This window comes from Lepidochelys kempii, chromosome 1 (genome assembly GCF_965140265.1).
Source record: "Lepidochelys kempii isolate rLepKem1 chromosome 1, rLepKem1.hap2, whole genome shotgun sequence".
NCBI lineage: Eukaryota > Metazoa > Chordata > Testudines > Cheloniidae > Lepidochelys > Lepidochelys kempii.
This window is the reverse complement of record NC_133256.1, coordinates 169741619-169755003: the sequence shown is the minus strand read 5'-3', so window position 1 is coordinate 169755003 and position 13385 is coordinate 169741619.

Below are 13385 nucleotides of genomic sequence, written 5' to 3'. Positions count from 1 at the left end.
AGCAAAATCAAGGGGCCTGATTCTCCACTACCTTGGACCTTATGTAGTCATTTATACATGTTCAAAGTGAGTGTCAAGTAGGTGTAAAATTCTACCAAAGTCATAATGGTGGCATATTACATACACTTTGCACAGATGTAAACAACTATACAAGGTCCAAGACAGTGGAGACTCAGAATCAAAGTCTCTGGGATTTTGTCTACACACAAATGTTATACTGTTTTTAACTACATTGGTATCGAAACTGATAGCATGAAATCAGTGCAGACTCTTGAGTGGACACTCTTAAATCAGTTTTATATTTCTATATACACATTTAGCTTAAGCCAAAAAGGGACTGAGTTAAGCTAAAATAGATGCAAGGTGCTTTTAAGTTGATTTAAGAGTTTCCACTCAAAGGGGTTGCACTGGTTTAATTAAATAAGGCTCCAATTCTGCAAATACTTACATCCATGCATTTCAGTAGGGAGCCCTACTGAAATAAATGAAGCTATTGATGGTAGTAAGACTGAGCTGTAATTATAGGATAGGGGCCTTGGATTCTAAATTGACTTAAATCAGTACAAATTTCTTATGTAGACCCAGTCTTACTTTAGGTAAGTAAAGGACCTGTTTCACTACCTCATTCATGTTTTATACACTGTGATGATATTGATTTCTATTGAAACCAAGAGTAGCACACTGCGGAATCAGTTTGTATGTGTATAATGCAGGGTGAATTTGTATCAACGAGTTGTAGTAGTAATATCTAAGGCAGCAATCTTCTACATTGATGCTGAAAAAAAAGAACAACAAAATGTTCCATATAGGCAGAATTACAGAGTCTGAAGAAAACAAAGATGACCTTGAAACCTGTCTAAAGAGACTGGAGAATGAAGTGATTGCTAATTATGTAGCTGAAGAAAAACCAAGTACAGCAGATATATTTTAAAAACTTGCCATTTACTGCTTTTACTATTATTTCAACAACTCAGTGCGAGAGAGAAGAAAGAAAAGAAGGGTCAGCAAAAATGTCATAGCTATATGGAAAAGCATCTGAATAACAACAGTAGATATAAACACAAAGGGTGCCATGAATGCTTCAGTACTGGAAACCAAGAATTTACTGTATGAAAACTTAGAAGCAGCTCACTATGTTAAAAGGGACAGATTCATCTCCAGTGGGAATGACTGAGAATACAGTGAAAGGAAATACAATGGGCCCGCTGCACTAGTACAGGGACAAAAGAGAGGTAGTTTGTGCCAGCTCAGTCCCTGACACAGGCACGGGCAGCCCTAAAAATGACCATGCCTCTGTCCACAGCAGACCACTACTGACCCCGTGTAGACCCCTTAACTTCAGTAGAGTGTGGATTCTATTTCATGGTCAAGGTCAAAGTATACTAAAGTGAGACTCAGGCCATGTCTACACTATGAAATTAGGTTGAATTTATAGAAGTCAATTTTTTAGAAATCGATTTTATACAGTTGACTGAGTGTGTCCCAACTTAAGACCATTAAGTCGGCAGAGTGTGTCCATACTACCGAGACTAGTGTCAACTTCCAGAACATTGCACTGCGGGTAGCTATCCCACAGTTTCCACAGACTCCGCCGCCCATTGGAATTCTGGGTTGAGATCCCGGTGCCTGATGGGGCAAAAAACATTGCCCCGGGTGGTTCTGGGTACATCTAGTCAGGCCCCCCGTCCCTCCCTCCCTCCTTCCCTCCGTGAAAGCAACACCTTTTTTCCTGGTTTCAGAGTAGCAGCTGTGTTAGTCTGTATCCGCAAAAAGAAAAGGAGGACTTGTGGCACCTTAGAGACTAACACATTTATTTGAGCATAAGCTTTTGTGAGCTACAGCTCATTTCATCGGATGCATTCAGTGGAAAATGCAGTGGGGAGATTTATATACACAGAGAACATGAAACAATGGGTGTTATCATACACACTGTAAAGAGAGTGATCACTTAAGATGATCTAATACCAGCAGGAGAGCTGGGGTGGGGGGGAAGAGAAGAAAACCTTTTGTAGTGATAATCAAGGTGGGCCATTTTCAGCAGTTGATAAGAACATCTGAGGAACAGTGGGGGGTGGGGAGGGGGAATAAACATGGGGAAATACTTTTACTTTGTGTAGTGACCTATCCACTCCCAGTCTTTATTCAAGCCTAAGTTAATTGTATCCAGTTTGCAAATTAATTCCAATTCAGCAGTCTCTCGTTGGAGTCTGTTTTTCAAGTTTTTTTGTTGAAGAATTGCCACTTTTAGGTCTGTAAGCAAGTGACAAAAGAGATTGAAGCGTTCTCTGACTGGTTTTTGAATGTTATAATTCTTGACATCTGATTTGTGTCCATTTATTCTTTTACGTAGAGACTGTCCAGTTTGACCAATGTACATGGCAGAGGGGCATTGCTGGCACATGATGGCATATATCACATTGGTAGATGTGCAGGTGAACGAGCCTCTGATAATGTGGCTGATGTGATATGGTGTCCCCTGAATAGATATGTGGACGCAGTTGGCAACGGGCTTTGTTGCAAGGATAGGTTCCTGGGTTAGTGGTTCTGTTGTGTGGTGTGTGGTTGCTAGTGAGTATTTGCTTCAAGTTGGGGGGCTGTCTGTAAGCAAGGACTGGTATGTCTCCCAAGATCTGTGAGAGTGATGGGTCGTCCTTCAGGATAGGTTATCTGGGTTACCCGTGCAGACGCCACACCATGGCAAGCATGAAGCCCACTCAGATCACCACAGCAGTTATGACCCTTCTAAACACCATGCATATTATCCAGCAGCATATGCAGAACCTGCAAAAGCAGGTGAGTAGGCGACGGCAGCGTGGTCAGGAGAGTGATGAGAACATGGACACAGACTTCTCTCAAAGTACGGGCCCCGGCACTGTGGACATTATAGGGTAATGGGGCAGGTTCATGCTGTGGAACGCCAATTCTGGGCCCAGGAAACAAGCACAAAGACTGGTGGGACCACATAGTGTTGCAGGTCTGGGACGATTCCCAATGGCTGCGAAACTTTTGCATGCATAAGGGCACTTTCATGGAACTTTGTGACTTGCTTTCCCCTGTCCTGAGGCGCAATAATACCAAGATGAGAGCAGCCCTTGAGAAGCGAGTGGCAATAGCCCTGTGAAGCTTGCAACGCCAGACAGCTACCAGTCAGTCAGCAATCAATTTGGAGTGGGCAAATCTACTGTGGGGGCTGCTGTGATGCAAATAGCCAACGCAATCAAAGATCTGCTGATAGCAAGGGTAGTGACCCTGGGGAATGTGCAGGTCATAGTGGATGGCTTTGCTGCAATGGGATTCCCTAACTGTGGTGGAGCCATAGACAGAACCCATATACCTATCTTGGCAATGGAGCACCAAGCCTGCGAGTACATAAACTGCAAGTGGTACTTTTCAATAGTTCTGCAAGAACTGGTGGATCACAAGGGACGTTTCACCAACATCAACGTGGGATGGCCAGGAAAGGTACATGATGCTCGCATCTTCAGGAACTCTGGTCTGTTTCAACAGCTGCAGCAAGGGACTTTCTTCCCAGACCAGAAAATAACTATTGGGGATGTTGAAATGCCTATAGTTGCCTTTGGGGACCCAACCTACCCCTTAATGCCATGGCTCATGAAGCCATACACAGGCAGCCTGGACAGTAGTCAGGAGCTGTTCAACTATAGGCTGAGCAAGTGCAGAATGGTGGTAGAATGTGCATTCAGATGTTTAAAAGTGCACTGGCGCAGTTTACTGACTCGGTTAGACCTCAGCGAAACCAATATTCCCATTGTTATTACTGCTTGCTGTGTGCTCCACAATATCTGTGAGAGTAAGGGGGAGATGTTTATGGTGGGGTGGGAGGTTGAGGCAAATCGCCTGGCCGCTGATTACTCGCAGCCAGACACCAAGGCGATAAGAAGAGTACAGGAGGGCATGGTGCGCATCAGAGAAGCTTTGAAAACCAGTTTCATGACTGGCCAGGCTACAGTGTGAAAGTTCTGTTTGTTTCTCCTTGATGAAAACCCCCACCCCTTGGTTCACTCTACTTCCCTGTAAGCTAACCACCCTCCCCTCCCCCCTTTGATCATTGCTTGCAGAGGCAATAAAGTCATTGTTGCTTCAAATTCAGGCATTCTTTATTTATTCATCACGCAAATAGGGGGATAACTGCCAAGGTAGCCTGGTAGAGGTGGGGGACGAGGGAAGGACAAGGCCACACTGCATTTTAAAACTTATTTATTGCCAGTTTTCTGTTGCTTGGGCAGTCCTCTGGGGTGGAGTGGTTGAGTGCCTGGAGGCCCCCACTGCGTTCTTGGGCGTCTGGGTGAGGAGGCTATGGAACTTGGGGAGGAGGGCAGTTGGTTACACAGGGGATGTAGCAGCAGTCTGTGCTGATGCTGTCTTTCCTGCACCTCAACCAAACACCAGAGCATATCAGTTTGATCCTCCAGTAGCCTCAGCATTGACTCCTGCCTTCTGTCAGCAAGCTGATGCCACCTATCATCTTCAACCCACCACTTATTATCTTCAACCTGCCACCTGTCCTCGCATTCATATTTTGCTTTCCTGGACTCCAACATTGTCTGCCTCCATGCATTCTGCTGGGCTCTTTCAGTGTGGGAGGACTGCATGAGCTCAGAGAACATTTCATCGCGAGTGTGGTTTTTTCACCTTCTAATCTTTGCTAGCCTCTGCGAAGGAGATGATAGTGTGAGCGTTGAAACAGTTGCAGCTGCGGGAGGAAAAAAAAGGGAGAGTAGTAGTTAAAAAGACACATTTTAGAGAACAATGGGTAGACTCTTTCAGGGTGAACCAAGCTGTTAACATTACATAGCACGTGTGCATTCTATACAAGGTCACATTTTGCCTCTTATATTTAGGGTCTGGTGGTTTGGTGTGAGAGATCACACACGCAGGGCTGGCGGGCAACAGAATTTGGCTTGCAGGCAGCCATAGTAAGCCATAGTCTTTTGGCTTCTTTAACTTTCATAACATGTGGGAATGGTTTCAAACAGCAGCACCCTCATTTCCCATACCAAACAGCCGTTGGGTTGGCCATTTAAAATGGGTTGGCAATTTAAAAGGAGGGGCTGCAGTTTTTGGGTTAATGTGCAGCACAAACAGAACTAAACTCTCCCCCCCACACACACACCCAATTCTCTGGGATGATGGCTTCATCCGTCCCCCCACAGCATGGCTAACAGCGGGAAAGATTTCTGTTCAGCCACAGGCAAACAGCTCAGCAGTAACGGCCACCTCTGAATGTCCCCTTAATAAAATTACCCTATTCATCCAGTTGACCATGAATGATATCATTCTCCTGAGGATAAAACAGAAAGATAAAGAACAGATGTTGCTTGAATGCCAGCTGTCATAAATATAAAGGGAAGGGTAAACCCCTTTGAAATCCCTCCTGGCCAGGGGAAAGCTCCTCTCACCTGTAAAGGGTTAAGAAGCTAAAGGTAACCTCGCTGGTACCTGACCAAAATGACCAATGAGGAGACAAGATACTTTCAAAAGCTGGGAGGAGGGAGAGAAACAAAGGGTCTGTGTCTGTCTGTATGCTGGTTTCTGCCAGGGATAGACCAGGAATGGAGCCTTAGAACTTGTAGTAAGTAATCTAGCTAGGTATGTGTTAGATTATGATTTCTTTAAATGGCTGAGAAAAGAATTGTGCTGAATAGAATAACTATTTCTGTCTGTGTATCTTTTTTGTAACTTAAGGTTTGGCCTAGAGGGGTTCTCTATGTTTTTGAATCTAATTACCCTGTAAGATATCTACCATCCTGATTTTACAGGGGGGATTTCTTTATTTCTATTTACTTCTATTTTTTATTAAAAGTCTTCCTGTAAAAAACTGAATGCTTTTTCATTGTTCTCAGATCCAAGGGTTTGGGTCTGTGGTCACCTATGCAAATTGGTGAGGCTTTTTATCCAACATTTCCCAGGAAAGGGGGGGTGCAAGAGTTGGGAGGATTGTTCATTGTTCTTAAGATCCAAGGGTCTGGGTCTGTAGTCACCTAGGCAAATTGGTGAGGCTTTTTACCAAACCTTGTCCAGGAAGTGGGGTGCAAGGTTTTGGGAAGTATTTTGGGGGGAAGGATGCGTCCAAACAGCTCTTCCCCAGTAACCAGTATTAGTTTGGTGGTGGTAGCGGCTAGTCCAAGGACAACGGGTGTAATATTTTGTACCTTGGGGAAGTTTTGACCTAAGCTGGTAAAGATAAGCTTAGGAGGTTTTTCATAGAGGTCCCCACATCTGTACCCTAGAGTTCAGAGTGGGGGAGGAACCTTGACACCAGCAAACACCAGGACCATACGCTGCCATGCTTTGTTATGCAATGACTCCAGACTAAGTGCTATTTGCCTGGCTTGGTAAAGTGTCCTACTATGGAGATGTCCCTGGAGAATTTCCGCTCCATCCCCAGACACATTAACAGACTTTTCTAATAGTTGTACTGGCCGCAAATTAACCATTAAACACGCTTGCTTTTAAACCATGTATTATATTTATAAAGGTATACTCACCAGAGGTCCCTTCTCCACCTGGCGGGTCTGGGAGCCTGCCTTGGGAGGGTTCGGGGGGTACTGCCTCCAGGTTCAGGGTGAGAAACAGTTCCTGGCTCTCGGGAAAAACAGTTTCTCTGCTTGCTTGCACTATCATCATCTTCCTCGTTCCCAAAATGTGCATCCCTGTTGCGTGATAATCCATTGACAGAGTCAAAGCACAGGGGTGGGGTAGTGGTGGCTGCACCCCCTAGAATGGCATGCAGCTCATCATAGATGGCATGTCTGGGGCTCTGATCCCGAGTGGCCATTTGCCTCTCTGGTTTTTTAGTAGGCTTGTCTGAGCTCCTTAAGTTTTATGTGACTCTGCTGTGGGTCCCTGTTATAACCTCTGTCCTTCATGCCCTTGGAGATTTTTTGAAATGTTTGGGCATTTCGTCTTTTGGAAGGGAGTTCTGATAGCACGTATCCATCTCCCTGTACAGCGATCAGATCCTGTACCTCCCGTTTGGTCCATGCTGGAGCTCTTTTTCAATTCTGGGACTCCATCATGATCACCTCTGCTGATGAGATCTGCACTCATCCCCAGCTTGCCACGCTGGCCAAACAGGAAATGAGATTCAAAAGTTCACAGGCCTTTTCCTATCTATCTGGTCAGTGCATCTGAGTTGAGAGCTCTGTCCAGAGCGGTCACAATGGAGCACTCCGAGGTAGCTCCCGGAGGCCAATACCTTCGAATTGCAATCACACTACTCCAAATTCGACCTGGCAAGGTCGATTTCAGAGCTATTCCCCTCGTTGGGGGAGGAATACAGAAATCAATTTTAAGAGCCCTTTAAGGCGAAGTAAATGTGGACAGGTGGACGGGTGCAGGGTTAAATCAATCTAACGCTGCTAAATTTGACCTAATCTCATAGTGACGACCAGGGCTGGGTGAATATGAATGACCCTGGAGTGGGAGAAAAAGTTCTTGCTGGCCAACAGTGGGTAGAATGGAACGATCATCCAAGACCTGATCCAATTCCTTTTAACTTATATGGGCCTTATCTACCTCCCATTTGAGCTAATGGGAATCTTAATACTGACTTAAATGGGAGGTGGATCAGGCCCATAGTGTTAATTCTGTGAAGAGAAAGAAGAGTCCAAGGCATTCTGAACACACGGGAGGGTATAAGATCATTACACAGGAATGATCTGCAGGCTCCCACTTGCACTCAGTTGAGTTTTGTTGGAGAGAGAGGAAGAAAGGGGCACTGGATGAGCACGGGGCACACAGATATGCTAGTGTGCTGTCAACCCTCTGCATTTATCTGTGGCCAAACCTCAGGCACAACCTTGGTATAGTTGGTAGAAAAGGATATTTCACACTTCTGAGTTAGTTTTACTTTCATTACACTAGCCTGGGAATATCTGTCATCATTAATTTACATGGATTTTGTGCTGTTTTTAAGATTACATCTCCAAACATCAATACATATAGCCAACAAAATTAAATCCAAATTTCAGACCCACAAATACAGATATCCCTGCCAGGCACTAGAAACAAACTTCTAAAATGAAGATTTGGAAGCATAATTCAAATGGCAACAATAATTATGTTAAAAATCCCTCCATTCCCACAAAAGAACGTATTTCAGTTGCCATTTCTATCCAATAAGGAGCGGAAAAAAAAACTTGATGCAGTTACTTTCTATCTCATGATTCAAGTTATCACACATCCTTTTTCAATGTAATTCTTTGTTCCTGTTGATGGCCTTGTCATCTAGTCAATACTCTAAGTACAAATAGGTTAGCCACCTACTGTTTTCATTCATACTGTTTCATTTGCAGCCTACTGGCTCAAGTTCCCAATCAACAGCCTTCAAAAAAGCATGAAAAAACCCCCATACATTTACTTTTCCCCATCCTCTCTCTGTTAAATGGGGGGATGCAACTTTAGAAGTATGGCTTTTTTTAATCAGTGAATATGGGAGCATACAATGCAATGAAATCATGCTGGATGTACTTGGATTATAGAATACTGTTAAGATAATATATTTGGCAGGTACTTTGTTTGAGCCCACACAATAGAGGTATCCAGCCAAAAGCTTACTACCACAGTCCATTCAAGATCCCAAATAACCTAAAGTAATGACAAGTATCTTTGTCAAAGTTACATTTGTAAGGCTTTCCAGAATCACAGTAGTGTCTGCAGTGAACAATTACTGCCAAACAAACTGCTCAGTCACAAATAAAGTTACGAAAGCCTATCAGGTCTGAAAGCCCCAGTACCCCAAGAAATGGATACAGCTGACCTCATATGAAGACTTTTTAGTGGATCTTTTAATTTTTCTTTTCTCTTTTGCCATATCAAGAGAGCTTTCTTTTAAGTAAATAGCTACCTGGACCCTGTTTGTTAAGAAGGTTTTTCTCAAATATGAATCCTTGTACTAAATCACTCCTGAATACATTTTAAATTGAGGAGAAGGGAACCCTCAAATATATTTTATACATTTAATCACAGATGAACAGCTGTCTACTTTTGCATGAGAGACACTAAGAAATGGTGAGTGTCACTGGTAGGTGAAAGTTTGTGTTCACAGAGAATTGTTTTGCAGTTTAAATGTTTCATATTAGAGAACTGTATTACTTTATCCATGTGCTTCCTATATGAAACCTTTCACTCTCCCTGTAAGTTCACACATGAAAATTCATACGTTCATACTTACTGTATTAGACAGCAGGAAAGTTAGCAATAACAAAAGTTTTATGCATTCTATCATTCGTGTGTTCACTGAGAGAGTGTGCCCACTGTGCTATCATGTGTCAGGCATGTCCCTAATGATTTCTAATGATTCAAAAACCAAGTAGCTAGCAAAAACAGCAGAGAGTTAATATTGATAATACCAAAAACTACTGAGGGTGAATCACAGAACCTAAGGAGGCCAGGATGTCATATAACTTGTATTACACAATCCTAACAAACTAAAGAGTACCAGTCAATTAAAGGTTCTCCTGGAGCTAAGATTTGGACATAAAGACAAATTGGTAATGGAAAAGTGAGTCATTTTATATTCTGTACTATAGCAAAGAAACCAAATTACATAATGAAATAGTAGCAACTGAACTAATAGCATATAAATACAAGAATGAGTCACAGCACCTACTGGAGAGACTAGAATCTGTAGTTAACCCTCTTGATTGCATTCTGTTCACCTGTTCCTGTCCACTGATTGAAACAGACTGATGTATTGCTCAGTGGTAGAATATCATGTACTATAGAAAGGAAAAGCTAAAAAAGCAAAGGCTACGCAAATGTCACAAACAGCATAACAGCTTTTATAAATGTAAACTAGTCTTAGAAGTCCTAGAGGCACATGACTGACGAATTATTCTCCCTACCTGACCTTAAGAACATTTATGTTAGCAATTGGAAGAACACATCTATAGATTCCAGCTTTGTCCCTAGAATAGAATTATACTGATCTAGTGACAGATGTGAGATATGATAGCCAGGATATTTCTGAATTGAACTCTAACATCTTTTGACATAGGCTCGAAAATGAAGAATGACTGGGGGGAAAACAACAGTAATGCAGCTGGAGGAAAGACAAACTTAGGGTAGATTGTATATGTATCTACAGCTTGAAAGTGAAGGAGATTGAAATAGGATACAGGTGGTGTTCACAACAAAACAATAGAAAATAAGAATCACTATTTGTATCATGGGACTGTCCATGTCAAAAATATTCTTTAAAAATTCTATTGCTAAAAAGAAATCTTAACTGCAGGCTTCAAGGAATATTCTTTGTAAAACTGATTCAGGAAGAAAGTTTACTAAATCAAAATTGTTAAGAAAACACACTAAAGGTTGCCTTCAGTCAGTAATCAAACTAAAGACCATAGTGTCAAGAGACAAGTCTATCACCGTATTAAGTGAAATGGCAATAAAATGAGAGTGTAGCCATTAAAATTTACTTGCAATTGCCAAATCAAGTTATTTAATTATTGATGTGAGAGCAGTCACTGTCAGTTTATTTTTCTTTCAAATTGTTTCTTTGCTAATAACAGGAAAAAATGCAGCCTTTTCTAAAGGCTTGTTTAAAAGTCATTGCTTGAAAATATTGATAAAATAACAATACTTAGCACTTTTCATATTCCAATTGTTTTAGAAAATTTATCTAATTAAGGAATTCTAAACATAAGGAATCTTCAGTTTTAGTTTGACTTGCCTTTCATTTTTAACTAAAAAATAATCTTATAAACCAACATGTCTTTAATGTGTTAGTAATAGAAGCTTTAATTACTGAGTCTGAAAATTTTAGAACTCTATTTTACCTTTTGCATTTCTCTTAGCTTGAATAACGAAAAATTATCAAATCAATTTTACTTTTGCGTACAATCAGTTTGTGCATTGATAATGAGAGCAATACAATAAACTATGACCCTGATCCTGCAAACACTAACATACTTAATTTTAAGCATATGAATATTCCCAATGACATACATGAAAACGCTATCCACTTATGTGAGGAAGTGTTTGAAAAACCAGGACCTCAGATAGTTTCATTGTCATGTTCTTAGCACTGCAATGTCTGAGCTTCTTATGCTGCAGCAGAATTGCTTGTCCATTTAAAAGTAGCTGCATTTATTTATTTAAAACAGAAATTAAGGAAACATTTCTCTTGACCTTAAATTCCATACCAGCTTGTTTTAAAAAAAATCTAAATTTGAATTAACACTGCCTCTTTGGATAATCATTAGTTGTCAAACTCCTTTTGGCTGAGTAAGGGATGGAGAATCAGGCCCTATATGAAAATTTCTCCTGGTGACTGAGTAGAAAGCACTCACATTGTGGTTTTAGTTTCTCTCTACCCAAAAATCAATTTTTTCCCTGCCTGTTTATCCTTCAAATTAAAGATACCAGAAAAAAGACATTTGTTTTCCTTTATCATTTCAAGACATTTGCAACATTAGGAGATATAGTAACACTGAGACCATTGACTATTTTGTTGCTTCCATACACCATTAAAATTTCAGAGAAATCTGAACATAGTAGAATACAAAGTACTATTTATTTCATCAACATTTATCTTGTATCGAAAATGCAGAATGTTGTTTAATAGATACATTACAAAGAGCCAGTTAATCAGTATCAATTTGCTTCAAGCCTGTTAGGTTAAGTTAAACAATGATATAGAAAATATAACCAACTTGAGCAGGAGTAAACTGGCAGTTTCAGAAATCTTTTGCTCTAAATGAATTTGCAAAAACCTGTCTTGGGAAGTCTCAAGATTAATATTTTCCCCATAAACTCATGTAGTTAAAATTATAATGGAAGGTTGTTGAGTAGCCTCTGTATCCCGTTGACTAAATTTTGATACCTTTAGGCACACTGTGTAAGGTAATTATGTTGCCTCCATCACCCTATTATCTGAGTACCTCATAATCTTTAATGTATTTACCCTCACAACACACCAGTGAGCTAGGAAAGTATTATATACCCATTTTACAGATAGGGAATTCAACCAGAGAAGCGAAATGATTTCCCAACGTCACACAAGAAGGTTGTAGCAGAACAGGAACTTGAAGCCCAGTCTCTCAAGTCCTAGACTAATGAACCAACCACTAAGCCATGCTGCATCTCTGAGTAGAACCTTTCTCCACAAGTAGTCCCACTGAAATCAAAAGGACTATGTGTAGTGTAAGGTACTGTTCAATGTAAGGGTAATATTACATTCTGGCCCAATGGGACTAGAGAGTGCTCAGTACTAAGATGCTCATTCTCTTGCAGGGTCAATCTCTTAGTCACTAGTTAAAGACCAGCCCTGGCACACAGCGACTTAAGGTCTTTATCAGCTGAAGGCTATTCAGTGGGTCATGTAGAGCTAATTGAAAATCTCAGTCCCTGGTGTCTCTGTTGCAAGTTCTATACTGCAAAAATCACAGCCCCAAATAGCATCCTTGTTGGCAGTTGATAAGTTTATGGAGGGGATGGTATGATAAGGCTGCCTAAAATGGCATGTAGCTGATCTGCAACTGCTAGCAGCAAATATCTCCAATGGCTGGTGATGGGACACTAGACAGGGAGGGCTCTGATGGGAAGAATTCTTTCCCAGGTGTCTTCCTAGTGGGTTTTGCCCACGTGCTCAGGGTCTAACTGACTGCTATATTGGGGTCATGAAGAGGCGGTTACTTACCTGTAACTGGTGGTTCTTTGAGATGTATGGTCTCTATTTGTATTAGAAATGTGGGTGCACATGCACACCATGTGCCAGAGCTGGTAATTTTCAGGAGCAGTGTCTGTTGATCTGCACATGTGCCTTACATTGACTCATTCTTCAGGCAAGGTTATAAGAGGCCATGTGGGGCTATGTGCCTTCAGTCACCCTCTTACCACTGAATAGACAGTCCGCAGCAGAAGGGACAGTGGGCAGGCATTGGAATACAAATAGGGACCACACATCTTGAAGAATCTACAGTTACAGGTAAGTAGCTTCCTCTTCCTCTTTGAGTGATGGTCCCTGTGTGTATTCCAAACGTGAGTGAGTATGGAGCAGTGATCAACTTGGAGATGGGTGCGAGAACGTGATGGGTAATGCATGCCTCAGGATGGCACATCCGATGGTCGTTTCCATGGCTGCCCATTGGTCAATGGCGTAGCGCTCTGGGAAGGTGTGGATGGAGCACCAGATCAATGCAAGGCAGCTATCGTGCCTGAGAACATCCACTGGGGAGGTAGAGGTGTTATGTGCACACTTATGGAGTGGGCTGTAATCCTGTGGGTAGTGCAGCTTTGGACCATGCACAGCATTCCACAGTGCATTTAATACGCTGTGTGAGGAGAGGGCCTACCGCTTTGATCGTTCTGCAATAGCCATAAAGAGGTGTGGGGAGGTGCAGAAGGCATGAGACCTA